At 36.5% G+C, this 26,492-nt stretch overlaps 27 non-coding genes and 4 pseudogenes across 27 annotated transcripts; all 31 read left to right on the top strand.

The window, feature by feature from the left end:
* Window positions 1-13,738: 13,738 nt before the first annotated feature.
* On the top strand, window positions 13,739-13,857 carry LOC122521678. The gene has a single exon (XR_006304834.1). It is a non-coding gene; the product is annotated as a 5S ribosomal RNA (ribosomal RNA).
* Window positions 13,858-14,153: 296 nt separating this feature from the next.
* LOC122521677 lies at window positions 14,154-14,272 on the top strand. Its single transcript, XR_006304833.1, has one exon. It is a non-coding gene; the product is annotated as a 5S ribosomal RNA (ribosomal RNA).
* A 297-nt stretch (window positions 14,273-14,569) lies between these two features.
* Window positions 14,570-14,688, top strand: LOC122521676. Its single transcript, XR_006304832.1, has one exon. It is a non-coding gene; the product is annotated as a 5S ribosomal RNA (ribosomal RNA).
* Window positions 14,689-14,984: 296 nt separating this feature from the next.
* LOC122521675 lies at window positions 14,985-15,103 on the top strand. The gene has a single exon (XR_006304831.1). It is a non-coding gene; the product is annotated as a 5S ribosomal RNA (ribosomal RNA).
* A 298-nt stretch (window positions 15,104-15,401) lies between these two features.
* LOC122521674 lies at window positions 15,402-15,520 on the top strand. The gene has a single exon (XR_006304829.1). It is a non-coding gene; the product is annotated as a 5S ribosomal RNA (ribosomal RNA).
* Window positions 15,521-15,818: 298 nt separating this feature from the next.
* LOC122521673 lies at window positions 15,819-15,937 on the top strand. The gene has a single exon (XR_006304828.1). It is a non-coding gene; the product is annotated as a 5S ribosomal RNA (ribosomal RNA).
* A 298-nt stretch (window positions 15,938-16,235) lies between these two features.
* LOC122521672 lies at window positions 16,236-16,354 on the top strand. The gene has a single exon (XR_006304827.1). It is a non-coding gene; the product is annotated as a 5S ribosomal RNA (ribosomal RNA).
* Window positions 16,355-16,650: 296 nt separating this feature from the next.
* On the top strand, window positions 16,651-16,769 carry LOC122521671. Its single transcript, XR_006304826.1, has one exon. It is a non-coding gene; the product is annotated as a 5S ribosomal RNA (ribosomal RNA).
* Window positions 16,770-17,066: 297 nt separating this feature from the next.
* On the top strand, window positions 17,067-17,185 carry LOC122521669. Its single transcript, XR_006304825.1, has one exon. It is a non-coding gene; the product is annotated as a 5S ribosomal RNA (ribosomal RNA).
* A 297-nt stretch (window positions 17,186-17,482) lies between these two features.
* LOC122521668 lies at window positions 17,483-17,601 on the top strand. Its single transcript, XR_006304824.1, has one exon. It is a non-coding gene; the product is annotated as a 5S ribosomal RNA (ribosomal RNA).
* Window positions 17,602-17,899: 298 nt separating this feature from the next.
* LOC122521666 lies at window positions 17,900-18,018 on the top strand. The gene has a single exon (XR_006304822.1). It is a non-coding gene; the product is annotated as a 5S ribosomal RNA (ribosomal RNA).
* Window positions 18,019-18,314: 296 nt separating this feature from the next.
* On the top strand, window positions 18,315-18,433 carry LOC122521665. The gene has a single exon (XR_006304821.1). It is a non-coding gene; the product is annotated as a 5S ribosomal RNA (ribosomal RNA).
* Window positions 18,434-18,730: 297 nt separating this feature from the next.
* Window positions 18,731-18,849, top strand: LOC122521664. Its single transcript, XR_006304820.1, has one exon. It is a non-coding gene; the product is annotated as a 5S ribosomal RNA (ribosomal RNA).
* Window positions 18,850-19,145: 296 nt separating this feature from the next.
* On the top strand, window positions 19,146-19,264 carry LOC122521663. Its single transcript, XR_006304819.1, has one exon. It is a non-coding gene; the product is annotated as a 5S ribosomal RNA (ribosomal RNA).
* A 297-nt stretch (window positions 19,265-19,561) lies between these two features.
* LOC122521662 lies at window positions 19,562-19,680 on the top strand. Its single transcript, XR_006304818.1, has one exon. It is a non-coding gene; the product is annotated as a 5S ribosomal RNA (ribosomal RNA).
* A 296-nt stretch (window positions 19,681-19,976) lies between these two features.
* LOC122521742 lies at window positions 19,977-20,095 on the top strand. Its single transcript, XR_006304889.1, has one exon. It is a non-coding gene; the product is annotated as a 5S ribosomal RNA (ribosomal RNA).
* Window positions 20,096-20,393: 298 nt separating this feature from the next.
* Window positions 20,394-20,512, top strand: LOC122521741. The gene has a single exon (XR_006304888.1). It is a non-coding gene; the product is annotated as a 5S ribosomal RNA (ribosomal RNA).
* Window positions 20,513-20,809: 297 nt separating this feature from the next.
* On the top strand, window positions 20,810-20,928 carry LOC122521740. The gene has a single exon (XR_006304887.1). It is a non-coding gene; the product is annotated as a 5S ribosomal RNA (ribosomal RNA).
* A 295-nt stretch (window positions 20,929-21,223) lies between these two features.
* Window positions 21,224-21,342, top strand: LOC122521739. The gene has a single exon (XR_006304886.1). It is a non-coding gene; the product is annotated as a 5S ribosomal RNA (ribosomal RNA).
* A 293-nt stretch (window positions 21,343-21,635) lies between these two features.
* On the top strand, window positions 21,636-21,753 carry LOC122521682. Its single transcript, XR_006304837.1, has one exon. It is a non-coding gene; the product is annotated as a 5S ribosomal RNA (ribosomal RNA).
* Window positions 21,754-22,046: 293 nt separating this feature from the next.
* LOC122521738 lies at window positions 22,047-22,165 on the top strand. The gene has a single exon (XR_006304885.1). It is a non-coding gene; the product is annotated as a 5S ribosomal RNA (ribosomal RNA).
* A 293-nt stretch (window positions 22,166-22,458) lies between these two features.
* On the top strand, window positions 22,459-22,577 carry LOC122521736. Its single transcript, XR_006304883.1, has one exon. It is a non-coding gene; the product is annotated as a 5S ribosomal RNA (ribosomal RNA).
* Window positions 22,578-22,872: 295 nt separating this feature from the next.
* LOC122521684 lies at window positions 22,873-22,990 on the top strand. Its single transcript, XR_006304839.1, has one exon. It is a non-coding gene; the product is annotated as a 5S ribosomal RNA (ribosomal RNA).
* Window positions 22,991-23,286: 296 nt separating this feature from the next.
* Window positions 23,287-23,405, top strand: LOC122521735. The gene has a single exon (XR_006304882.1). It is a non-coding gene; the product is annotated as a 5S ribosomal RNA (ribosomal RNA).
* Window positions 23,406-23,694: 289 nt separating this feature from the next.
* Window positions 23,695-23,813, top strand: LOC122521683. The gene has a single exon (XR_006304838.1). It is a non-coding gene; the product is annotated as a 5S ribosomal RNA (ribosomal RNA).
* Window positions 23,814-24,104: 291 nt separating this feature from the next.
* Window positions 24,105-24,221, top strand: LOC122521690 (annotated as a pseudogene).
* A 294-nt stretch (window positions 24,222-24,515) lies between these two features.
* Window positions 24,516-24,634, top strand: LOC122521734. Its single transcript, XR_006304881.1, has one exon. It is a non-coding gene; the product is annotated as a 5S ribosomal RNA (ribosomal RNA).
* Window positions 24,635-24,927: 293 nt separating this feature from the next.
* On the top strand, window positions 24,928-25,045 carry LOC122521689 (annotated as a pseudogene).
* Window positions 25,046-25,337: 292 nt separating this feature from the next.
* Window positions 25,338-25,456, top strand: LOC122521733. Its single transcript, XR_006304880.1, has one exon. It is a non-coding gene; the product is annotated as a 5S ribosomal RNA (ribosomal RNA).
* Window positions 25,457-25,758: 302 nt separating this feature from the next.
* LOC122521687 lies at window positions 25,759-25,876 on the top strand (annotated as a pseudogene).
* Window positions 25,877-26,174: 298 nt separating this feature from the next.
* On the top strand, window positions 26,175-26,293 carry LOC122521694 (annotated as a pseudogene).
* The last annotated feature ends 199 nt before the right edge of the window (window positions 26,294-26,492 follow it).

Below are 26,492 nucleotides of genomic sequence, written 5' to 3'. Positions count from 1 at the left end.
GACTATTGCAAGACGAAATTTGGTAGGAGCAAAAGTAAAGTCAAAAATATATTACGATCGAAATGCTCAAGGCCAGAATCTTACAGTTGGTCAAAATATATATCTTTTGAAACAACCAACCACAAAACTTGGAAATCAATACTCTGGCCCCCACCAAATTTTAGAAGTGCTTCCGAAAAATAATATTAGAATTAGTTATAAGAATGGAAGTAAAGTAGTCCATAAAGACAAGGTTAAAATTTGTAAGAAATAAGCATGTTCCTTTCTAACTTTAGTTAATAACATTTATTTAAATTTATTAAGAAAATGTTTGCCAAAATCGCCATCGTCATGGCCGCACTTATCTGCACGGCAACCGCTTTACTTGGATACGACTGCGGGGGAGCAGCCGCCAACATAACCACCGTCTCGCTCCTGGGTGCGGGAGATTGCAATCTCCCAACAATAACGCCGACCAAGACAACCACCTACGTGCAACTGTTACAATTAAAAGACTATAGTGAAACAACGGTTTTCCAGTGTCGAATAGAAATAGACAGAACAATCTTTTATTGCGGTATGAGTTCGCACATCTCAGCCGTCCATGGTGGTCGTCGAGTATACCTACTCGATGTATCATCAGATGTGTGCAAATCTATGATAAATACCGGAACTTTCGCTCTAAATTCTTTTACACAAGTTAGTGGCCTTAAAGTTAATACCACCGATTATCGTAGTATCACCTTAGCTGGCTCCATAGGAACCGACGGCAGATGCCTTGGTACTCAATATTCTGATACCGACGGTACGTGGGATAGTGTTGTTGTACAGGGTACTATGCGTGCGAATCTCAGAACTTACACTGGCTCCATTAAAATAAAAGAAAACATCATTTCTCTAAGGGGTCACGTCAGCTGCATCTTTTCTGAGGGTTCCTGCCTCACCGATGAAAACGGGTCCGCCTTTTGGACGGTTTTTCCATCTACATCGTGCAATTTTGACCAATACACAGCACTATACGAGGGTCTGGCAACGAAGATCACATCGGTAACAGAAAATAAACACTCAACTACGATGTACACCGTTACAGAGGGGGAAACAGTATTTGCATTAATTGGGAAAGACGAGCATCACCTGTGTGGGTACAGACTGATTACGACCGAACATCCAAAATTGTTCGTTTTGGAAACCCAGAAGGGAAAGACGTTCACAACAAAGGCAACAATAACACCCAATAACATCGATATATTTGCCTATGTAAATTCTAAATTTGTGTACGTGGAAAAACATTATCGCAATCAACTAGAAAAACTCTATACAAGTGTACTCCTACAGCGATGCAATTTGGAAAGACAGGTAATCGAAAATGCACTTGCCCTGGCATACGTTCTCCCCGATGTCTTCGCCAGAACCATCATGAAGAAACCCGGATTTTTAGCGGTTGTCGGAGGTGAGGTAGCACATATCGTCAAATGTATCCCAGTACCTGTAAAAATTAGGCACACGGAAGGATGTTACCGAGAGCTGCCTGTGCTGCACCAAAATTCTAGCATGTTTTTAAAACCAAGGTCCAGGATTCTAGTAAGCGGGGGCACGCAGGAGCCCTGCAACCCCCTTCTACCTCAAGAGTATCTTGTAGAGGGAACGTGGTACCAACTCTTGCCAAAACCTATTTTTACCAGAGAACCACACCTATTAACACCGGAGGTGGAAATGAAGTGGAAATACACCGACGCGGGTTCTCTCGCCACGAGCGGAATCTATTCACAAAGGGACCTGGATAACTTGCGTGACCACCTGATGTTCCCAATCGAGCAGCCATCAATAATAAATAATTTTGCTAGGGGAGCAGCCGGCCACAAAATCCAAGGAAATAAGTTGGACATTGTCAATCTAGTGAGTGAAAGTGGATTGGAAAAACTAACGAAAAACATCACCTCACGTATGTGGACGGGTCTTTTAAAGTTCGGTTCGGTTAGTGCGGCTATCTTAGGAATAATTGTGATTCTCAAATTTATAAAACTCGTAATTGACTCAGTGCTGCGTGGATATGCTTTGCATACAGTGTATGGGTGGAGCATGCACCTCCTTGGCGCCATTTGAGGATCATTGACTAACTTATTATTACATCTGAAAAACAGAAACGAGCGTCAAGGTACACCAAAAGATGTAAAAGAAATAGAATTAGGAGAAATCGTATCAGAACAACCAGGAGTTCAAATCACAAGCGACTCGCAACCTCAAAACTCGGGTAAGCATGTACGTTTTAATTTAGAAGACGATCTCCCAAATAGTTCTGATCCTTTACGAAGCACCAGAAAATAGTTTTCCTGGTTGCTTCTTCTTTAAGGGGGGAGGTGTCACGTCCTAGTGACGATTTGTACTATCCAACGGCTGTGTACTCTACCAGGGATCTGGGCTAGAGGAACCCTTATAGTCCAGTCAACGCGGGCCATCTCCTTCAAATCTCAGGAAAGAAGGTGGAAACTTGATATAAGGGTAAATAGACGACGCTGAATCGAATGGTGCTAATTTTTTTGAGGTGGAAAGTGCCGTTTTTGAGAAAAAGGGTAAAAAAGGGTAAAATATAGCCTTATCTTAGAATTTAGGCATTTAATCGAAAAAAGTTTCAAACAAAAGTTGTAGAGAATTAAAATATACATAAAAAATGTTCTATGAGTTATCTTCGTATTTTCAAAAATAAGCGAATAAAATTGGATTGAAGATGGGAAAAAAATTTTAAGAGTGGGAGAAAGCAAGCTTATCCCTCCGTCGCGTTTTACACGCGAGCGAGCTAGTATGCGTGCGAGCGTCCGTGTGCACTATTACACAAACGAAGGATCTTCGGCAATCTTCGGGACTCTCGGTCTTGAATGCAAGTGAGAGTGAGAGAAGAAACCGATATTTCCCTTTTCTATTTGTTTAGGCGATAACGAGTATTATTGTCCTTGGCCATCGATTGTTGAGCGTTCTGATATTTCTCTTTTTATATTTTTTCTTTCGGTAGCAAGAATTTTACGTCTTGGCCATCGAGCGTCAAGCGTTTTGTATACGAGTGCGAGTGAGAAAGAAAACCGATATTTCTCTCTTTCTATTTTTTCTTTCGGTAGCGAGAATTTTTCGTTTTGGCCATCGTGCGTCGAGCGTTCTATATATCTATATATATCGGCGTATAAGCGCGGCACTTTTAAATCGTATCTTGATGCTTATGGCACGCCGTTTCTTTATTTATTGTCAAAAATAATGAACCTTGAGTAAAAAAAATAATTCATTTTAACAGAAACTATTATTATTTAGTTGAGAGTAAAAATAATGAATTAATTTTGTGTCTCGCCATAAAATTAATTAGAATAATAATTGATATAAATTCTTGCCTCACAAAAATTTATTTGTATATCAAATTGAATACGTATTCTCTTTAAGACGAAATTTAAAATTTAAATATTTTTCCTATTAAATTATGTATTTTATAAAATTTTAAATTACTGACTTTTTGTCTCGTAAAAATTTATTAGTTTATAAATTAAATACATATTTGAAAAAGAAGAATTTTATAACCACACATAAAATTAATTCAAGATATATATGAAAGGATATTCTAAAAACGTGGAATTTATTTTTTGTCTATACATAATTTTAATTCATTTTTATTATGTTATAAGAAAATAGTAATGCATTCTGATTCATCTTCGAAGTCTTAAGAATTGTACGAAATAAATTGAGCTATTATCAAGTGGTGCGTAGCGTAAGTAGTAACGTCTTCGCTTTTCGCGCTGGGTATTTAACGTTCGATTCTTTGTGGGGGGAATTATTTTTTTATAAGTTTTTCTATCCTTAACAAGGAGACGGTCAGTGAGTCCAACCTCAGATTTTTTCAAATTTTGCACTAACGATATAAAATTATTAAGAAATCAACATTATTACGCGAGTAATAAAGTTACTAATTATAAATTAAATAAATCCAATAAATAACAAAAATTAATTTTTAACGTGCCGAAACGAGACATTTTTTAGGATGATATTTACAGGATGAATTTGTAATTTAAGTAATAAAATCTTCCTTTATTTGTGCAAGATGTAAAAAAATTTATTGCTTTTAATTTTTTTGTAATAATTTTAATTTTTTTCTATTATAATTAGAAATTAGGAAATGTAAAAACAATTTATATAACCTAAAGATAGAAAAACTTATAAAAAAAAATAATTCCCCCACGAAGAATCGAACGTTAATACCCAGCGCGAGAAGCGAAGACGTTACTACTTACGCTAACGCACCAATTGAATAATTGCTCAATTTATTTCGTACAATTCTTAAGACTTCGAAGATGAATCAGAATGCATTACTGTTTTCTTATAACATAATAAAAATGAATAAAATTATGTATAGACAAAAAATAAATTCCACGTTTTTAGAATATCCTTTCATATATATCTTGAATTAATTTTATGTGTGGATATAAAATTCTTCTTTTTCAAATATGTATTTAATTTGATACACTAATAAATTTTTACGAGACAAAAAGTCAGTAATTTAAAATTTTATAAAATACATAATTTAATAGGAAAAATATTTAAATTTTAAATTTCGTCTTAAAGAGAATACGTATTCAATTTGATATACAAATAAATTTTTGTGAGGCAAAGAATTTATATCAATTATTTATTCTAATTAATTTTATGGCGAGACACAAAATTAATTCATTATTTTTACTCTCAACTAAATAATAATAGTTTCTGTTAAAATGAATTATTTTTTTTTTACTCAGGTTCATTTTTTGACAATAAATAAAGAAACGGCGTGCCATAAGCATCAAGATACGATTTAAAAGTGCCGCGCTACTACGCCGATATATATAGATATATAGAACGCTCGACGCACGATGGCCCCAAAACGAAAAATTCTCGCTACCGAAAGAAACAATAGAAAGAGAGAAATATCGGTTTTCTTTCTCACTCGCACTTCGTATACAAAACGCTTGACGCTCGATGGCCAAGACGTAAAATTCTTTGCTACCGAAAGAAAAAATATAAAAGGAAATATCACGAACGCTCAACAATTCGCATGGCCAAGGACAATATACTCGTTATCGCCTAAACAAATAGAAAAGGGAATATTGGTTTCTTCTCTCACTCTCACTTGCATTCGACCGAGAGTCCCGAAGATTGCGAAGATCCTTCGTTGTGTAATAGTGCACACGGACGCTCGCACGCATACTAGCTCGCTCGCGTGTAAAACGCGACGGAGGGATAAGCTTGCTTTCTCCCCACTCTTTAAAATTTTTTCCCATCTTCAATCCAATTTTATTCGCTTATTTTTTGAAAATACGAAGAAACTCATAGAACATTTTTATGTATATTTTTAATTCTCTACAACTTTGTTTGACACTTTTTTCGATTAAATGCCTAAATCAAGATAAGGCTATTTTACCCTTTTTTACCCTTTTTCTCAAAAACGGCACTTTCCCCTCAAAAAAATTAGCACCATTCGATTCAGCGTCGTCTATTTACCCTTATATCAAGTTTCCACCTTCTTTCCTGAGATTGAAGGAGATGGCCCGCGTTGACTGGATATACCCAAAATAAGTAAATCTTTTACTTACCTTGGCGTTGCCGCTGCTTGATAGGTGTTGAAGATTGGTTGATAGGCGTTAGTTCCGTCAGTAATTGGATGACTTCTCTGCATTGATTTGAGGATTTTTGGCCAACGGGAGTTTAATTCCATTCACAACACACGATATTGAAGTAAAACAAAGTCTTCCAATTAAATGCATAATACTATAAAGAAGAGTATCTCTTGAAAAAGACTGCTCTTTTGTTGAGGTTCGTTGACGTATAATGAAGACTGTCTTGAAAAAGACTTGTCTTAACGAGAAGTTGTTGTATTGGAAAGAGACTTTCTAAGTTCAACAAATCTTAAGCGCCTAAAACCGCTGTCGTCAGGCTGGGAATGGAATTGCCTCAGAAAAAATATCAGTTTGCTATCAACCGCCAATTCTCTGTAGCGACTAATGGTGTCAAGTTACTATCAGNTCTTATTTCTTTTTTCGTTATTGTGAAGTAAGCTTAATAAATTTTCTTAAAATTAAAAGAAAATTCTACAAGAGACTCCTGATACGTACGAGTCTCGGAAACACGGTTTATATAGATTTTTCGATCGTGAAAAAGTTCAGACACAATTAAATAGTAATAATCGATCGTAGATTAGTCGCGTCTTAGCATTCGAAGTGTACGGACGTTCAGAGTGTAGATCCGCGTGTTATACTATATTGTTTACATTTTATGTATAACGAATAAATTCGTTACCCTGGTGGTTTAATTTTCAAATTTTTAACAAATCGGTCACCAGCTCATGGCAATAAACCATTCGCATATCCTTGACCGGGATATGCAAACATCAACCACATTTCCACCATGGCAAAAGGTTACTACTCATAGGCGTGAGCATGCTTCTTGTAGCAATAAAAGAGCAAGAATAGATGATAAACAACAATGTTCCTCGAAGTAATGGAATACCCGAAACCGTTAACAGATTCTCGGTCTTAACTTCAAGTATAGTCACAGATTGCGATATGCCGCAAAACGAACAAGTGCAGAAAATACCACTACCTCCTCCAATTTACATAGATGACGTCCTTGACATTCAATCTTTAACTAAATGCCTAAATAATGCAGTTAAAAAAGATAATTACACCTATAAAATTAGTAATAATCAGGTTCGTATATACCAGCAGATGCGGACTCCTACAGAAATATTACTAAAACCTTAAAAACATTAAATGCTAGCTTTCACACATTTCAATTAAAACAAGAACGTTCGTTTAGAGTTGTGTTACGTAACGTACATCACTCTGCTGATTTGAACGACCTGAAAGACGAACTAATGGAGCTGGGTCACGAAGTTGTAAACATCAGTAATATTTATCACAGAGCTACACACAACCCACTATCCATGTTCTTTATTGACCTTAAACAAAAACCTAACAACAACATGGTCTACAATATAAAAAAACTGAATAACACAATAGTCAAATTTGAATCACCACGTAAGAAAAAGGAAATTGTTCAATGCAAGAGATGTCAAAAGTATGGTCACACTCAAAAGTATTGCAATCGCAATTTTCAGTGTGTTAAATGTTCTGGTCAGCATGCTACGGCAGATTGTAAGAAATCTATAGATACTCCACCAACTTGTTTCCTCTGCGGTGCCAACCATACTGCGAACTACAAAGGGTGCCCTTCCTACCAAGAGATGTACAAAAAGACGTTTCCAACACCTAGAATAAGGAAAACTGTAAATATTCAATCTAATCTCGAAACCAACCCACCGGTAAACATTCAACGTTACGCCGACAATCTATGTCTTACGCACAAGCCGTAAATAAAAATACAAATATCAGATACTTCAAATCCGCAGCATTCAAATAACGTAAACAATAATAACGGCTCAAGTCTTACAGATTCTATAAGTAGACTAGAAAAACTCATCGAAAAACAAAGTGAACTAATAAATAAACAAATCGAACAATCAAACAATCTCATTTCATTATTAACGGTAGTAGTAAGTAAGCTGTCGTGTACTAATAAATAATGAAGACATTACGCATTGCCTTTGGAACGCTAATGGCCTAATGAAACGTAAATTGGAGCTGGAAGCATTTTTAAAATTATATGACATACAAATTATATTAATATCGGAGACACACTTACGGTTAAAAATTATTTTAAAATCTTCGGTTATAAGATGTACTCCACGAATCATCCAAGTGGAAGGGCACATGGTGGTACTGCGATTCTAGTTAAATCTAACATAAGACATTACGAGCTTGCGCCATATAAACAAGATCATCTTCAGGCAACAAGTGTCATGATATATGACTGGCATTGCCCAATAGCTTTCTCGGCAGTGTACAGTCCTCCTAGACATACTATCAAAAAAGAAGATTTTGATAATTTCTTCGAAAGTCTAGGCTCTAGATTCTTAGCCGGAGGTGACTTTAATGCCAAACATAACATCTGGGGTAGTAGAATTATAACACCAAGAGGTAAAGCACTCTCAAAAAGTATCGAAACTAATAGATTATGTTGCATTAGTTCAGGTGAGCCTACCTACTGGCCAACTGATGTAAATAAAATCCCTGACTTGCTTGATTTTTTTATCGCTAAAAATTATCTCCTCGATATATACAGGTCTGCTCTTCATTTGACCTTTCTTCCGATCACACTCCAATCATAGCAACAATAAATACAACTATTATCGACAAAAAGCCACCAATCTCCTTATACAATAGACTAACAAATTGGGATTTCTTCCGCGAAACATTCAATAATACTGTTGATACCACTTTACCATTGAAAACAACTGATGATGTGGACCATGCAGTAAACCATTTAACGCACAACATAATAAATGCAGTTCGAGCCTCTACACCTTCTCTGGAGTATATTTCTGGTCATGACTATCCTGCATATATTTTAAATAAAATTGTAGAAAAACGTAAGTTGCGTAGAAATTGGCACAATAGTAGATCTCCTGAGGACAAACGTAAACTTAATAAAGCTACCAAAGTGTTAAAAAAAATACTGCAGAACTTGAAAAATGAAGGTCTTCAAAGTTACCTTCAGAACTTAACTCCTACTGCAGACTCTAACTATTCACTCTGGAAAGCAACAAGGCGTTTTACTCGTCCAATTCAAGACATTCCACCTATCCGTCAGTCCCAGGGTGAATGGGCAAGAAAACCAATAGATAAAGCCAATCTCTTCGCCTCCTACCTGGCAGATGTATTCAAACCATCTTCACCTTCAGTACCTGCAGAAGATGAAGACGTCTGGACATTTATGCACTCACCTTTCCAATTATCTCCACAAATAAAACCGTTTACCTCAATGGAAGTCAAAGCAACAATTGCATCACACGTCAATCCGAAAAAAGCACCTGGCCTCGACTTAATCAACGGAAAGATGATCAAAGAATTACCAAAAAAAGGAATAGCGTATATTACCTCACTATTCAACGCCATTTTACGCCTAGGCTACTATCCTACTTCATGGAAAGTAGCAGTGATTACACTCATTCACAAGCCAGGTAAACCACCTCACGACGTTACGTCATACCGACCAATCAGTCTCTTATCCTCTTTATCTAAGCTATTTGAAAAAATGTTCACTAATCGCCTACTAAATGTCTTGGATGTCCCTACTCTTCCCGACCATCAGTTCGGGTTTCGGAAATACCATTCAACAATTGAACAGGTCCATAGAATAACTCGTCAACTATCGCAAGATCTTGAAAAGAAAAAATACTGCTCCGCAGTATTCCTGGACATAAGGCAAGCTTTCGACAAAGTCTGGCACACCGGACTACTTTATAAACTTAAGAAAATATTTCCATATCCTTTTTTCCTGATCCTTAAATCCTACCTTACAGATAGAAAATTCATGGTTAAATATCAAAACCAATTCACTTCAGCTCATCCAATCTTGTCCGGTGTTCCACAAGGCAGCGTACTTGGGCCCATACTGTACACAATTTACACGGCAGATCTACCTACCTCGGAAGGGATAACTACTGCTACATTTGCAGACGATACAGCTCTGCTAGCATCTGAGAGTGATCCACGAAACGCGACTGATATTCTCCAACGTCATCTGCACTTACTAGAAAAATGGTGTCAGAAATGGCGAATCAATATCAACGAAAGTAAATCAGCTCATATAACCTTCACATTGCGCAGAGGCACGTGTCCCCCTGTGGTCATTAATGGGGTAAATATTCTGTTAGAGACTCGATCAAATATTTAGGTATTATCCTAGACAAAAGGCTGACATGGAAGCAACATATACAAACCAAAGTAAAACACCTCAAAGAACGAGTAAGAAAAATTTATTGGCTGTTTGGTAGATCGTCTAAGTTAGATTTGGAAAAAAAGCTCGCTATCTATAAAGCTATTCTAAAACCCATATGGACTTACGGAATCCAACTATGGGGAACTGCGAGTAACTCCAATATAGAGATTTTACAGAGGTTCCAATCAAAAACTCTACGAAACATCTGCAATGCCCCATGGTACGTTACAAACGAAAGAATTCATCAAGATTTAAGAATATCTACAATAAAAGAAGAAATTGTTAGCTTCAGTGAACGCTACAACTCCCGTTTAGCCAAACATCCCAACCCTTTAGCAAAAAATTTACTGGAAGCAAATGAACTAGTACGAAGACTAAAAAGGTTCTACCCTTCTGACCTTAAAACAAGATTTGAATGATTTAAAACATAGTAATATTATTTGAGTCTAATGTATTATATCTACACTCACCATTCTAAATCTTATTTATTTACATTTCATGTTATTACATCACGCCAGCCTAAAGTACTTATAATTCTCGTCGAGAATTGATTGTATGTTCTGTAATGAATAAAAAAAAAAAAAAAAAAAAAAAATTATTGGGAACATATTTTCTGGATCGTTTTTTGGAATATCACGGATTTTCTTTCGCCAATATTTATTTATAGATATTGAGTATTCTTGTTTGAGTTGTTGTTTAACCTACGATAATGTGTCTTTCAGCATCGTAAGTTCTGGATTATCATGATATTCGAACCTCCTGTACGCCCGATTTATTCTCGTCATGAGATAGCTTTTGTCTTCCGTATCTTTCTTATGCGTTCATTAGAGTATACTTCCATTGAGTCTCGGTGTTTTATTTTCGGTACCGTTGAGTTTATTCCTTTTTTTATAGCCTCGTTCATCACTGCCAGATAACTATTTATTTCGTTGTTCGATAGGTTTCTATCTCTGGGTATCTTTATTCTACAATAGTTATTTAGAAATCTCCGAAATTTGTCCCAGTCGGTTCGTCTGTAGTTTAAAGAATATGAAATGTCCTGCTCTTCTAAAGTAAAAAGAGTATCTTTTTCTTTGGAGATCGTCATCGATACCGCATTGTGGTCGCTATCGTAGGGTAAACATCTCAAGTTTCCGTCTTTGTCGGTGTTGTGGAACTCTAATCTACAGTCCGCTATACAGATATCTATGTATGAGTTTCCTCTGGGAAATGAGGGGATATCTGTGCTCCTTAGACAAGCTTTATACTCTATGTCGTTATCTTGCAGCCAATTGAAGAGAAATGTTCCTCTTGGATTGCATGTGTTATTTTTCCAGTATTGGTGTTTCGCGTTCAAATCACCTGCTATTACGTAGTAGTTATTCGATGCTTCCAGTTTCAGGTATCGGAACATTTTCGCGAATTCGAGATGGAATTCTTTTTTGTGGTTACCTGCCGCGTAAGCTGCAATTATGTATATCGAAACGCCATCGGTGAGGTTGAGTTTTATCACAGTTGTTTCTATTATTTTCGAGTTCGTAAGTGCTTGCAGATTTATATTGGTGTACTTGATGTTTCTCTTTATTGCTATAGCGGTACCCCCACCTTGAATGGAGTTTGGTCTGTCTGTTCTTATGATGTCGTAGTTTTGGAATGATATTTTATGGATGCTATTAAGCTTGGTCTCGCTTATGAGAATAATGTCGGGATTATGTGTTTTCATAAATTTAAGAAGAGTTGCTCTTCTGTAGTTTTGTATGAGCGAGTTTACATTTATGCTGACTATGTTGAGTCTTTGCTGTCGGTTTTTTATTTTTTTATTAATATGCGTGTCCATTGTCATTTTGTTCGATGATATCAAAAAGAACGTCCATACGTTTTGAATTTTCGATGACTCTCTCTTTAAGCCAGTCAAATTGCTTTTGGAAGACCTCTATGAGAGTCTTCTTAACGTCTTCGGCTATTTCTGAGATTTTTTGTGTTTCTGTTATCGGTTGGTGGTTTTGGATAACGTTAGTGGCGAATGCTTCTCTGCGACCCACTCTGTTGTTTGTCGGGTTGTTTTTTACGACTTCAGAGTATCGGAGGTTAGGTCTCACATAGTTATTTACTTGTAAGATTTTGTGTTGCCTCCTTTCTTGTTCTACTCGTTTCTTTTCTTTGATTTTGTTTAGCAATGCTAGTCTCTTCGGGCAGCCTTTGTACGATGCAGGGTGTCCATGATTGTTGCACAATACACAGAAGAGGATTTCTCTATTTATCTCTTTGTCTTGTTTGTTGATTTTACATTGACCTGGCTCGTGGTTCTCGTCACATTTGACGCATCGGTACCCCATGTTACAATTGGATGCTACATGCCCGAGTCTTTGGCATTTTTTGCATTGGATGATTTCGGTTTTTCTCAATTTTTCCCATCTTATGACTTGATGGTTGACATATTTAATGCTACGCAATTTTGACGATACGCTAGCTGCCGATATCTGCACAATGAACATTGGAAGTTTCTTGTTCATTTTCAATGCCTGAGCTGTTGTGAATCTCGATACTTTGATGAATTCAAGGTCTTTAATATTCATTTCTTTTAGCTCATTGTGAATTTCTTCTGGTTCGAAACTATTGTTCATTCCTTTAAGTATGAACGTTTGATTCTTTTCAGTTTTTGGGGTGTATGTGAAATACTTTGTATTTGATTGGTCTAAGGCCGCCTTGACTTTATCGTAGTCTTCGTAACTGGATACGTTCAACGTCAGTTTGTTTTCTCCATTGTCTCTCACACAGAATTCCTCGATTTTAAGTTCTTTCTTCAGAGCTGTCGTTATCGTTCTCGCGTTTTTTCCAACGATATTTATCGGAGGTAGTTTACATTTTTTTTCCTTAGTTCGTTCTTGTGCGGTAAGCCGCGGTTGTTTCGGTGTATCGGTGTTTTCTTTTCTTACTTCGGTTTGCTGTTGTTTCGCTTCTACATCGTTCTTGGGGGTTAACGGAGCGAATCTGTTACTAAGCTTTATATTATCTTCAAATGATTTTACGCTGCTCGATTCAGAGATTATATTTGAAGCCGGCGTGGAGCTTGTTCTTCTCTTTTCAGTTTTCTTCAATTTTTCGTTCTCGTTCTTTAATTCTTTATTCATTTTTCTTAGGTCTTCGATGGTCTCAGAAAGATTGTCAATTTTTTTCTGCATTATTGAACGCCAAAGGTCGGTACTTTCTTCATTTACACTGTGAGGTCTTTCTTCATCGGTGTCTTCATATGTTTTTTCCCCCTGTCTGTCTCTCTTCTCGGGTATTTTAGGTTTCGGATTCAAGCGAGCGCGTTTTTTGGTCATTGTATTTCCTTGTGTTTCCATTTCAGTTTTGTCACTATCCATATTACTACTATATGTATATACATCCGTTACTGCCACCTCCTCTGTAGGAGGCTGACATGTTAATCGAAAGTAATTATCGATGGTTAGATTAATATTTTCTTTGCTTTTTCTAATAGTTTCTTACTTATTATAGTACTGGTCGATCCAGTTTCTGCACTAACCGTGAAAATTCACGTCGAATTTCACTCACTTACAAACTCCGGCACGATCCACTCGCCTCGACGGTTCGTGGATGGGTGACCGCTTGGGAACACCGTGTGCTGTTGACATTCTTCTTTTTTTGTCTATTTTTGTTAGAAATATCGTCAAGATGAAACCAAATATAACATATTTTCATAATATAATTTTTTTTTCTACACGAAACCACTTACCGAACGATTCTTCACAACCTCTTCTGCTTTATTAATTGTGTCAGATCTTTTTACCAGATCGATCGAAAATTTTCATATAATCCGTGTTTTCCGAGACTCGTACGTATCAGGCGTCTTGTAGTATGTTCTTTTGTTTTTTCTATACTAGTGTTACGAATTCAATGGTTAAGAGCAATTAATAGATGTGTCTTTCTCGTCAACGGCCATACCGCGATGAAAGTACTAGTTCTCGTCCGATCACTAAAGTCAAGCATCGCTGGGCACGGTTAGTACTTGGATGGGTGACCGCTTGGGAACACCGTGTGCTGTTGACATTCTTCTTTTTTTTCTATTTTTGTTAGAAATATCGTCAAGATGTAACCAAATATAACATATTTTGATAATATAATTTTTTTTTCTACACGAAACCACTTACCGAACGATTCTTCACAACCTCTTCTGCTTTATTAATTGTGTCAGATCTTTTTACCAGATCGATCGAAAATTTTCATATAATCCGTGTTTTCCGAGACTCGTACGTATCAGGCGTCTTGTAGTATGTTCTTTTGTTTTTTCTATACTAGTGTTACGAATTCAATGGTTAAGAGCAATTAATAGATGTGTCTTTCTCGTCAACGGCCATACCGCGATGAAAGTACTAGTTCTCGTCCGATCACTAAAGTCAAGCATCGCTGGGCACGGTTAGTACTTGGATGGGTGACCGCTTGGGAACACCGTGTGCTGTTGACATTCTTCTTTTTTTTTCTATTTTTGTTAGAAATATCGTCAAGATGAAACCAAATATAACATATTTTGATAATATAATTTTTTTTTCTACACGAAACCACTTACCGAACGATTCTTCACAACCTCTTCTGCTTTATTAATTGTGTCAGATCTTTTTACCAGATCGATCGAAAATTTTCATATAATCCGTGTTTTCCGAGACTCGTACGTATCAGGCGTCTTGTAGTATGTTCTTTTGTTTTTTCTATACTAGTGTTACGAATTCAATGGTTAAGAGCAATTAATAGATGTGTCTTTCTCGTCAACGGCCATACCGCGATGAAAGTACTAGTTCTCGTCCGATCACTAAAGTCAAGCATCGCTGGGCACGGTTAGTACTTGGATGGGTGACCGCTTGGGAACACCGTGTGCTGTTGACATTCTTCTTTTTTTTCTATTTTTGTTAGAAATATCGTCAAGATGAAACCAAATATAACATATTTTCATAATATAATTTTTTTTTCTACAAGAAACCACTTACCGAACGATTCTTCACAACCTCTTCTGCTTTATTAATTGTGTCAGATCTTTTTACCAGATCGATCGAAAATTTTCATATAATCCGTGTTTTCCGAGACTCGTACGTATCAGGCGTCTTGTAGTATTTTCTTTTGTTTTTTCTATAGTAGTGTTACGAATTCAATGGTTAAGAGCAATTAATAGATGTGTCTTTCTCGTCAACGGCCATACCGCGATGAAAGTACTAGTTCTCGTCCGATCACTAAAGTCAAGCATCGCTGGGCACGGTTAGTACTTGGATGGGTGACCGCTTGGGAACACCGTGTGCTGTTGACATTCTTCTTTTTTTTTTCTAGTTTTGTTAGAAATATCGTCAAGATGTAACCAAATATAACATATTTTGATAATATAATTTTTTTTTCTACACGAAACCACTTACCGAACGATTCTTCACAACCTCTTCTGCTTTATTAATTGTGTCAGATCTTTTTACCAGATCGATCGAAAATTTTCATATAATCCGTGTTTTCCGAGACTCGTACGTATCAGACGTCTTGTAGTATGTTCTTTTGTTTTTTCTATACTAGTGTTACGAATTCAATGGTTAAGAGCAATTAATAGATGTGTCTTTCTCGTCAACGGCCATACCGCGATGAAAGTACTAGTTCTCGTCCGATCACTAAAGTCAAGCATCGCTGGGCACGGTTAGTACTTGGATGGGTGACCGCTTGGGAACACCGTGTGCTGTTGACATTCTTCTTTTTTTTTTCTAGTTTTGTTAGAAATATCGTCAAGATGTAACCAAATATAACATATTTTGATAATATAATTTTTTTTTCTACACGAAACCACTTACCGAACGATTCTTCACAACCTCTTCTGCTTTATTAATTGTGTCAGATCTTTTTACCAGATCGATCGAAAATTTTCATATAATCCGTGTTTTCCGAGACTCGTACGTATCAGACGTCTTGTAGTATGTTCTTTTGTTTTTTCTATACTAGTGTTACGAATTCAATGGTTAAGAGCAATTAATAGATGTGTCTTTCTCGTCAACGGCCATACCGCGATGAAAGTACTAGTTCTCGTCCGATCACTAAAGTCAAGCATCGCTGGGCACGGTTAGTACTTGGATGGGTGACCGCTTGGGAACACCGTGTGCTGTTGACATTCTTCTTTTTTTTTTCTAGTTTTGTTAGAAATATCGTCAAGATGTAACCAAATATAACATATTTTGATAATATAATTTTTTTTTCTACACGAAACCACTTACCGAACGATTCTTCACAACCTCTTCTGCTTTATTAATTGTGTCAGATCTTTTTACCAGATCGATCGAAAATTTTCATATAATCCGTGTTTTCCGAGACTCGTACGTATCAGGCGTCTTGTAGTATTTTCTTTTGTTTTTTCTATACTAGTGTTACGAATTCAATGGTTAAGAGCAATTAATAGATGTGTCTTTCTCGTCAACGGCCATACCGCGATGAAAGTACTAGTTCTCGTCCGATCACTAAAGTCAAGCATCGCTGGGCACGGTTAGTACTTGGATGGGTGACCGCTTGGGAACACCGTGTGCTGTTGACATTCTTCTTTTTTTTCTATTTTTGTTAGAAATATCGTCAAGATGAAACCAAATATAACATATTTTGATAATATAATTTTTTTTTCTACACGAAACCACTTACCGAACGATTCTTCACAACCTCTTCTGCTTTATTAATTGTGTCAGATCTTTTTACCAGATCGATCGAAAATTTTCATATAATCCGTGTTTTCCGAGACTCGTACGTATCAGGCGTCTTGTAGTATGTTCTTTTGTTTTTTCTATACTAGTGTTACGAATTCAATGGTTAAGAGCAATTAATAGATGTGTCTTTCTCGTCAACGGCCATACCGCGATGAAAGTACTAGTTCTCGTCCGATCACTAAAGTCAAGCATCGCTGGGCACGGTTAGTACTTGGATGGGTGACCGCTTGGGAACACCGTGTGCTGTTGACATTCTTCTTTTTTTTTCTATTTTTGTTAGAAATATCGTCAAGATGAAACCAAATATAACATATTTTCATAATATAATTTTTTTTTCTACAAGAAACCACTTACCGAACGATTCTTTACAACCTCTTCTGCTTTATTAATTGTGTCAGATCTTTTTACCAGATCGATCGAAAATTTTCATATAATCCGTGTTTTCCGAGACTCGTACGTATCAGACGTCTTGTAGTATGTTCTTTTGTTTTTTCTATACTAGTGTTACGAATTCAATGGTTAAGAGCAATTAATAGATGTGTCTTTCTCGTCAACGGCCATACCGCGATGAAAGTACTAGTTCTCGTCCGATCACTAAAGTCAAGCATCGCTGGGCACGGTTAGTACTTGGATGGGTGACCGCTTGGGAACACCGTGTGCTGTTGACATTCTTCTTTTTTTTTCTATTTTTGTTAGAAATATCGTCAAGATGAAACCAAATATAACATATTTTCATAATATAATTTTTTTTTCTACAAGAAACCACTTACCGAACGATTCTTTACAACCTCTTCTGCTTTATTAATTGTGTCAGATCTTTTTACCAGATCGATCGAAAATTTTCATATAATCCGTGTTTTCCGAGACTCGTACGTATCAGGCGTCTTGTAGTATTTTCTTTTGTTTTTTCTATAGTAGTGTTACGAATTCAATGGTTAAGAGCAATTAATAGATGTGTCTTTCTCGTCAACGGCCATACCGCGATGAAAGTACTAGTTCTCGTCCGATCACTAAAGTCAAGCATCGCTGGGCACGGTTAGTACTTGGATGGGTGACCGCTTGGGAACACCGTGTGCTGTTGACATTCTTCTTTTTTTTTTCTAGTTTTGTTAGAAATATCGTCAAGATGTAACCAAATATAACATATTTTGATAATATAATTTTTTTTTCTACACGAAACCACTTACCGAACGATTCTTCACAACCTCTTCTGCTTTATTAATTGTGTCAGATCTTTTTACCAGATCGATCGAAAATTTTCATATAATCCGTGTTTTCCGAGACTCGTACGTATCAGACGTCTTGTAGTATGTTCTTTTGTTTTTTCTATACTAGTGTTACGAATTCAATGGTTAAGAGCAATTAATAGATGTGTCTTTCTCGTCAACGGCCATACCGCGATGAAAGTACTAGTTCTCGTCCGATCACTAAAGTCAAGCATCGCTGGGCACGGTTAGTACTTGGATGGGTGACCGCTTGGGAACACCGTGTGCTGTTGACATTCTTCTTTTTTTTTCTATTTTTGTTAGAAATATCGTCAAGATGAAACCAAATATAACATATTTTCATAATATAATTTTTTTTTCTACAAGAAACCACTTACCGAACGATTCTTTACAACCTCTTCTGCTTTATTAATTGTGTCAGATCTTTTTACCAGATCGATCGAAAATTTTCATATAATCCGTGTTTTCCGAGACTCGTACGTATCAGGCGTCTTGTAGTGTTTTCTTTTGTTTTTTCTATCTAGTGTTACGAATTCAATGGTTAAGAGCAATTAATAGATGTGTCTTTCTCGTCAACGGCCATACCGCGATGAAAGTACTAGTTCTCGTCCGATCACTAAAGTCAAGCATCGCTGGGCACGGTTAGTACTTGGATGGGTGACCGCTTGGGAACACCGTGTGCTGTTGACATTCTTCTTTTTTTTTCTATTTTTGTTAGAAATATCGTCAAGATGAAACCAAATATAACATATTTTCATAATATAATTTTTTTTTCTACAAGAAACCACTTACCGAACGATTCTTTACAACCTCTTCTGCTTTATTAATTGTGTCAGATCTTTTTACCAGATCGATCGAAAATTTTCATATAATCCGTGTTTTCCGAGACTCGTACGTATCAGACGTCTTGTAGTATGTTCTTTTGTTTTTTCTATACTAGTGTTACGAATTCAATGGTTAAGAGCAATTAATAGATGTGTCTTTCTCGTCAACGGCCATACCGCGATGAAAGTACTAGTTCTCGTCCGATCACTAAAGTCAAGCATCGCTGGGCACGGTTAGTACTTGGATGGGTGACCGCTTGGGAACACCGTGTGCTGTTGACATTCTTCTTTTTTTTTCTATTTTTGTTAGAAATATCGTCAAGATGAAACCAAATATAACATATTTTCATAATAAATTTTTTTTTCTACAAGAAACCACTTACCGAACGATTCTTTACAACCTCTTCTGCTTTATTAATTGTGTCAGATCTTTTTACCAGATCGATCGAAAATTTTCATATAATCCGTGTTTTCCGAGACTCGTACGTATCAGGCGTCTTGTAGTGTTTTCTTTTGTTTTTTCTATACTAGTGTTACGAATTCAATGGTTAAGAGCAATTAATAGATGTGTCTTTCTCGTCAACGGCCATACCGCGATGAAAGTACTAGTTCTCGTCCGATCACTAAAGTCAAGCATCGCTGGGCACGGTTAGTACTTGGATGGGTGACCGCTTGGGAACACCGTGTGCTGTTGACATTCTTCTTTTTTTTTCTATTTTTGTTAGAAATATCGTCAAGATGAAACCAAATATAACATATTTTCATAATATAATTTTTTTTTCTACAAGAAACCACTTACCGAACGATTCTTTACAACCTCTTCTGCTTTATTAATTGTGTCAGATCTTTTTACCAGATCGATCGAAAATTTTCATATAATCCGTGTTTTCCGAGACTCGTACGTATCAGACGTCTTGTAGTATGTTCTTTTGTTTTTTCTATACTAGTGTTACGAATTCAATGGTTAAGAGCAATTAATAGATGTGTCTTTCTCGTCAACGGCCATACCGCGATGAAAGTACTAGTTCTCGTCCGATCACTAAAGTCAAGCATCGCTGGGCACGGTTAGTACTTGGATGGGTGACCGCTTGGGAACACCGTGTGCTGTTGACATTCTTCTTTTTTTTTCTATTTTTGTTAGAAATATCGTCAAGATGAAACCAAATATAACATATTTTCATAATATAATTTTTTTTTCTACAAGAAACCACTTACCGAACGATTCTTTACAACCTCTTCTGCTTTATTAATTGTGTCAGATCTTTTTACCAGATCGATCGAAAATTTTCATATAATCCGTGTTTTCCGAGACTCGTACGTATCAGACGTCTTGTAGTGTTTCTTTTGTTTTTTCTATAGTAGTGTTACGAATTCAATGGTTAAGAGCAATTAATAGATGTGTCTTTCTCGTCAACGGCCATACCGCGATGAAAGTACTAGTTCTCGTCCGATCACTAAAGTCAAGCATCGCTGGGCACGGTTAGTACTTGGATGGGTGACCGCTTGGGAACACCGTGTGCTGTTGACATTCTTCTTTTTTTTTTCTATTTTTGTTAGAAATATCGTCAAGATGAAACCAAATATAACATATTTTCATAATATAATTTTTTTTTCTACACGAAACCACTTACCGAACGATTCTTTACAACCTCTTCTGCTTTATTAATTGTGTCAGATCTTTTTACCAGATCGATCGAAAATTTTCATATAATCCGTGTTTTCCGAGACTCGTACGTATCAGACGTCTTGTAGTATGTTCTTTTGTTTTTTCTATACTAGTGTTACGAATTCAATGGTTAAGAGCAATTAATAGATGTGTCTTTCTCGTCAACGGCCATACCGCGATGAAAGTACTAGTTCTCGTCCGATCACTAAAGTCAAGCATCGCTGGGCACGGTTAGTACTTGGATGGGTGACCGCTTGGGAACACCGTGTGCTGTTGACATTCTTCTTTTTTTTTCTATTTTTGTTAGAAATATCGTCAAGATGAAACCAAATATAACATATTTTCATAATATAATTTTTTTTTCTACAAGAAACCACTTACCGAACGATTCTTTACAACCTCTTCTGCTTTATTAATTGTGTCAGATCTTTTTACCAGATCGATCGAAAATTTTCATATAATCCGTGTTTTCCGAGACTCGTACGTATCAGACGTCTTGTAGTATGTTCTTTTGTTTTTTCTATACTAGTGTTACGAATTCAATGGTTAAGAGCAATTAATAGATGTGTCTTTCTCGTCAACGGCCATACCGCGATGAAAGTACTAGTTCTCGTCCGATCACTAAAGTCAAGCATCGCTGGGCACGGTTAGTACTTGGATGGGTGACCGCTTGGGAACACCGTGTGCTGTTGACATTCTTCTTTTTTTTTCTATTTTTGTTAGAAATATCGTCAAGATGAAACCAAATATAACATATTTTCATAATATAATTTTTTTTCTACAAGAAACCACTTACCGAACGATTCTTTACAACCTCTTCTGCTTTATTAATTGTGTCAGATCTTTTTACCAGATCGATCGAAAATTTCATATAATCCGTGTTTTCCGAGACTCGTACGTATCAGACGTCTTGTAGTGTTTTCTTTTGTTTTTTCTATACTAGTGTTACGAATTCAATGGTTAAGAGCAATTAATAGATGTGTCTTTCTCGTCAACGGCCATACCGCGATGAAAGTACTAGTTCTCGTCCGATCACTAAAGTCAAGCATCGCTGGGCACGGTTAGTACTTGGATGGGTGACCGCTTGGGAACACCGTGTGCTGTTGACATTCTTCTTTTTTTTTCTATTTTTGTTAGAAATATCGTCAAGATGAAACCAAATTAACATATTTCATAATATAATTTTTTTTTTCTACACGAAACCACTTACCGAACGATTCTTTACAACCTCTTCTGCTTTATTAATTGTGTCAGATCTTTTTACCAGATCGATCGAAAATTTTCATATAATCCGTGTTTCCGAGACTCGTACGTATCAGACGTCTTGTAGTAGTTCTTTTGTTTTTTCTATACTAGTGTTACGAATTCAATGGTTAAGAGCAATTAATAGATGTGTCTTCTCGTCAACGGCCATACCGCGATGAAAGTACTAGTTCTCGTCCGATCACTAAAGTCAAGCATCGCTGGGCACGGTTAGTACTTGGATGGGTGACCGCTTGGGAACACCGTGTGCTGTGACATTCTTCTTTTTTTTTCTATTTTGTTAGAAATATCGTCAAGATGAAACCAAATATAACATATTTTCATAATATAATTTTTTTTTCTACAAGAAACCACTTACCGAACGATTCTTTACAACCTCTTCTGCTTTATAATGTGTCAGATCTTTTTACCAGATCGATCGAAAATTTTCATATAATCCGTGTTTTCCGAGACTCGTACGTATCAGACGTCTTGTGTATGTTCTTTTGTTTTTTCTATACTAGTGTTACGAATTCAATGGTTAAGCGCAATTAATAGATGTGTCTTTCTCGTCAACGGCCATACCGCGATGAAAGTACTAGTTCTCGTCCGATCACTAAAGTCAAGCATCGCTGGGCACGGTTAGTACTTGGATGGGTGACCGCTTGGGAACACCGTGTGCTGTTGACATTCTTCTTTTTTTTTCTATTTTGTTAGAAATATCGTCAAGATGAAACCAAATATAACATATTTTCATAATATAATTTTTTTTCTACAAGAAACCACTTACCGAACGATTCTTTACAACCTCTTCTGCTTTATTAATTGTGTCAGATCTTTTTACCAGATCGATCGAAAATTTTCATATAATCCGTGTTTTCCGAGACTCGTACGTATCAGACGTCTTGTAGTATGTTCTTTTGTTTTTTCTATACTAGTGTTACGAATTCAATGGTTAGAGCAATTAATGATGTGTCTTTCTCGTCAACGGCCATACCGCGATGAAAGTACTAGTTCTCGTCCGATCACTAAAGTCAAGCATCGCTGGGCACGGTTAGTACTTGGATGGGTGACCGCTTGGGAACACCGTGTGCTGTTGACATTCTTCTTTTTTTTTCTATTTTTGTTAGAAATATCGTCAAGATGAAACAAAATATAACATATTTTCATAATATAATTTTTTTTTCTACAAGAAACCACTTACCGAACGATTCTTTACAACCTCTTCTGCTTTATTAATTGTTGTCAGATCTTTTTACCAGATCGATCGAAAATTTTCATATAATCCGTTTTTCCGAGACTCGTACGTATCAGGCGTCTTGTAGTGTTTTCTTTTGTTTTTCTATAGTAGTGTTACGAATTCAATGGTTAAGAGCAATTATAGATGTGTCTTTCTCGTCAACGGCCATACCGCGATGAAAGTACTAGTTCTCGTCCGATCACTAAAGTCAAGCATCGCTGGGCACGGTTAGTACTTGGATGGGTGACCGCTTGGGAACACCGTGTGTGTTGACATTCTTCTTTTTTTTTCTATTTTTGTTAGAAATATCGTCAAGATGAAACCAAATATAACATATTTTCATAATATAATTTTTTTTCTACACGAAACCACTTACCGAACGATTCTTTACAACCTCTTCTGCTTTATTAATTGTGTCAGATCTTTTTACCAGATCGATCGAAAATTTTCATATAATCCGTGTTTTCCGAGACTCGTACGTATCAGACGTCTTGTAGTATGTTCTTTTGTTTTTTCTATACTAGTGTTACGAATTCAATGGTTAAGAGCAATTAATCGATGTGTCTTTCTCGTCAACGGCCATACCGCGATGAAAGTACTAGTTCTCGTCCGATCACTAAAGTCAAGCATCGCTGGGCACGGTTAGTACTTGGATGGGTGACCGCTTGGGAACACCGTGTGCTGTTGACATTCTTCTTTTTTTCTATTTTTGTTAGAAATATCGTCAAGATGAAACCATAACATATTTTCATAATATAATTTTTTTTTCTACAAGAAACCACTTACCGAACGATTCTTTACAACCTCTTCTGCTTTATTAATTGTGTCAGATCTTTTTACCAGATCGATCGAAAATTTTCATATAATCCGTGTTTTCCGAGACTCGTACGTATCAGGCGTCTTGTAGTATGTTTCTTTTTTTTTTCTATACTAGTGTTACGAATTCAATGGTTAAGAGCCATAGATATGTGTCTTTCTCGTCAACGGCCATACCGCGATGAAAAGTACTAGTTCTCGTCCGATCACTAAAGTCAAGCATCGCTGGGCACGGTTAGTACTTGGATGGGTGACCGCTTGGGAACACGTGTGCTGTTGACATTCTTCTTTTTTTTTCTATTTTGTTAGAAATATCGTCAAGATGAAACCAAATATAACATATTTTCATAATATAATTTTTTTTTCTACACGAAACCACTTACCGAACGATTCTTTACAACCTCTTCTGCTTTATTAATTGTGTCAGATCTTTTTACCAGATCGATCGAAAATTTTCATATAATCCGTGTTTCCGAGACTCGTACGTATCAGACGTCTTGTATGTTCTTTTGTTTTTTCTATCTAGTGTTACGAATTCAATGGTTAAGAGCAATTAATAGATGTGTCTTTCTCGTCAACGGCCATACCGCGATTGAAAGTACTAGTTCTCGTCCGATCACTAAAGTCAGCATCGCTGGGCACGGTTAGTACTTGGATGGGTGACCGCTGGAACACCGTGTGCTGTTGACCATTCTTCTTTTTTTTTCTATTTTGTTAGAAATCTCGTCAGATGAACCCAAATATAACATATTTTCATAATATAATTTTTTTTCTACACGAAACCACTTACCGAACGATTCTTTACAACCTCTTCTGCTTTATTAATTGTGTCAGATCTTTTTACCAGATCGATCGAAATTTTCATATAATCCGTGTTTTCCGAGACTCGTACGTATCAGACGTCTTGTAGTATGTTCTTTTGTTTTTTCTATACTAGTGTTACGAATTCAATGGTTAAGAGCAATTAATAGATGTGTCTTTCTCGTCAACGGCCATACCGCGATGAAAGTACTAGTTCTCGTCCGATCACTAAAGTCAAGCATCGCTGGGCACGGTTAGTACTTGGATGGGTGACCGCTTGGGAACACCGTGTGCTGTTGACATTCTTCTTTTTTTTTCTATTTTTTTAGAAATATCGTCAAGATGAAACCAAATATAACATATTTTCATATATTTTTTTTTCTACAAGAAACCACTTACCGAACGATTCTTTACAACCTCTTCTGCTTTATTAATTGTGTCAGATCTTTTTACCAGATCGATCGAAAATTTTCATATAATCCGTGTTTTCCGAGACTCGTACGTATCAGCGTCTTGTATTTGTTCTTTTGTTTTTTCTATACTAGTGTTACGAATTCAATGGTTAAGAGCAATTAATAGATGTTGTCTCTTTCTCGTCAACGGCCATACCGCGATGAAAGTACTAGTTCTCGTCCGATCACTAAAGTCAGCATCGCTGGGCACGGTTAGTACTTGGATGGTGACCGCTTGGGAAACACCGTGTGCTGTTGACATTCTTCTTTTTTTTTCTATTTTTGTTAGAAATATCGTCAAGATGAAACCAAATATAACATATTTTCTAATATAATTTTTTTTCTACACGAAACCACTTACCGAACGATTCTTTACAACCTCTTCTGCTTATTAATTGTGTCAGATCTTTTTACCAGATCGATCGAAAATTTTCATATAATCCGTGTTTTCCGAGACTCGTACGTATCAACGTCTTGTAGTAGTTTTTCTTGTTTTTTCTATCTAGTGTTACGAATTCACTGGTTAAGAGCAATTAATAGATGTGTCTTTCTCGTCAACGGCCATACCGCGATGAAAGTACTAGTTCTCGTCCGATCACTAAAGTCAAGCATCGCTGGGCACGGTTAGTACTTGGATGGGTGACCGCTTGGGAACACCGTGTGCTGTTGACATTCTTCTTTTTTTTTCTATTTTTGTTAGAAATATCGTCAGATGAAACCAAATAAACCAATATAACATATTTTCATAATATAATTTTTTTTTCTACAGAAACCACTTACCGAACGATTCTTTACAACCTCTTCTGCTTTATTAATTGTGTCAGATCTTTTACCAGATCGATCGAAAATTTTCATATAATCCGTGTTTTCCGAGACTCGTACGTTATCAGACGTCTTGTAGTATGTTCTTTTGTTTTTTCTATACTAGTGTTACGAATCACTGGTTAAGAGCAATTAATAGATGTGTCTTTCTCGTCAACGGCCATACCGCGATGAAAGTACTAGTTCTCGTCCGTCACTAAAGTCAAGCATCGCTGGGCACGGTTAGTACTTGACTGGGTGACCGCTTGGGAACACCGTGTGCTGTTGACATTCTTCTTTTTTTTTCTATTTTTGTTAGAAATATCGTCAAGATGAAACCACATATAACTATTTTCATAATATAATTTTTTTTCTACAAGAAAACCACTTACCGAACGATTCTTTCACAACCTCTTCTGCTTTATTAATTGTGTCAGATCTTTTTTACCAGATCGATCGAAATTTTCCTATAATCCGTGTTTTCCGAGACTCGTACGTATCAGACGTCTCTTGTAGTATGTTCTTTTGTTTTTTCTATACTCGTGTTACGAATTCAATGGTTAAGAGCAATTATAGATGTGTCTTTCTCGTCACCGGCCCATACCGCGATGAAAGTACTAGTTCTCGTCCGATCACTAAAGTCAAGCATCGCTGGGCACGGTTAGTACTTGGATGTGACCGCTTGGGAACCACCGTGTGCTGTTGACATTCTTCTTTTTTTTTTTCTATTTTGTTAGAAATATCGTCAAGATGAAACCAAATAAACATATTTTCATAATATAATTTTTTTTTCTACACGAAACCATTACCGAACGATTCTTTACAACCTCTTCTGCTTTATTAATTGTGTCCGATCTTTTTACCAGATCGATCGAAAATTTTCATTAATCCGTGTTTTCCGAGACTC

Source organism: Polistes fuscatus, unplaced genomic scaffold (assembly GCF_010416935.1).
Source record: "Polistes fuscatus isolate 324 unplaced genomic scaffold, CU_Pfus_HIC Scaffold45, whole genome shotgun sequence".
In the NCBI taxonomy this organism is placed as follows: domain Eukaryota; kingdom Metazoa; phylum Arthropoda; class Insecta; order Hymenoptera; family Vespidae; genus Polistes; species Polistes fuscatus.
The sequence above is the reverse complement of the archived record's forward strand: the minus strand, read 5'-3'. Positions and strand labels throughout refer to the sequence as shown.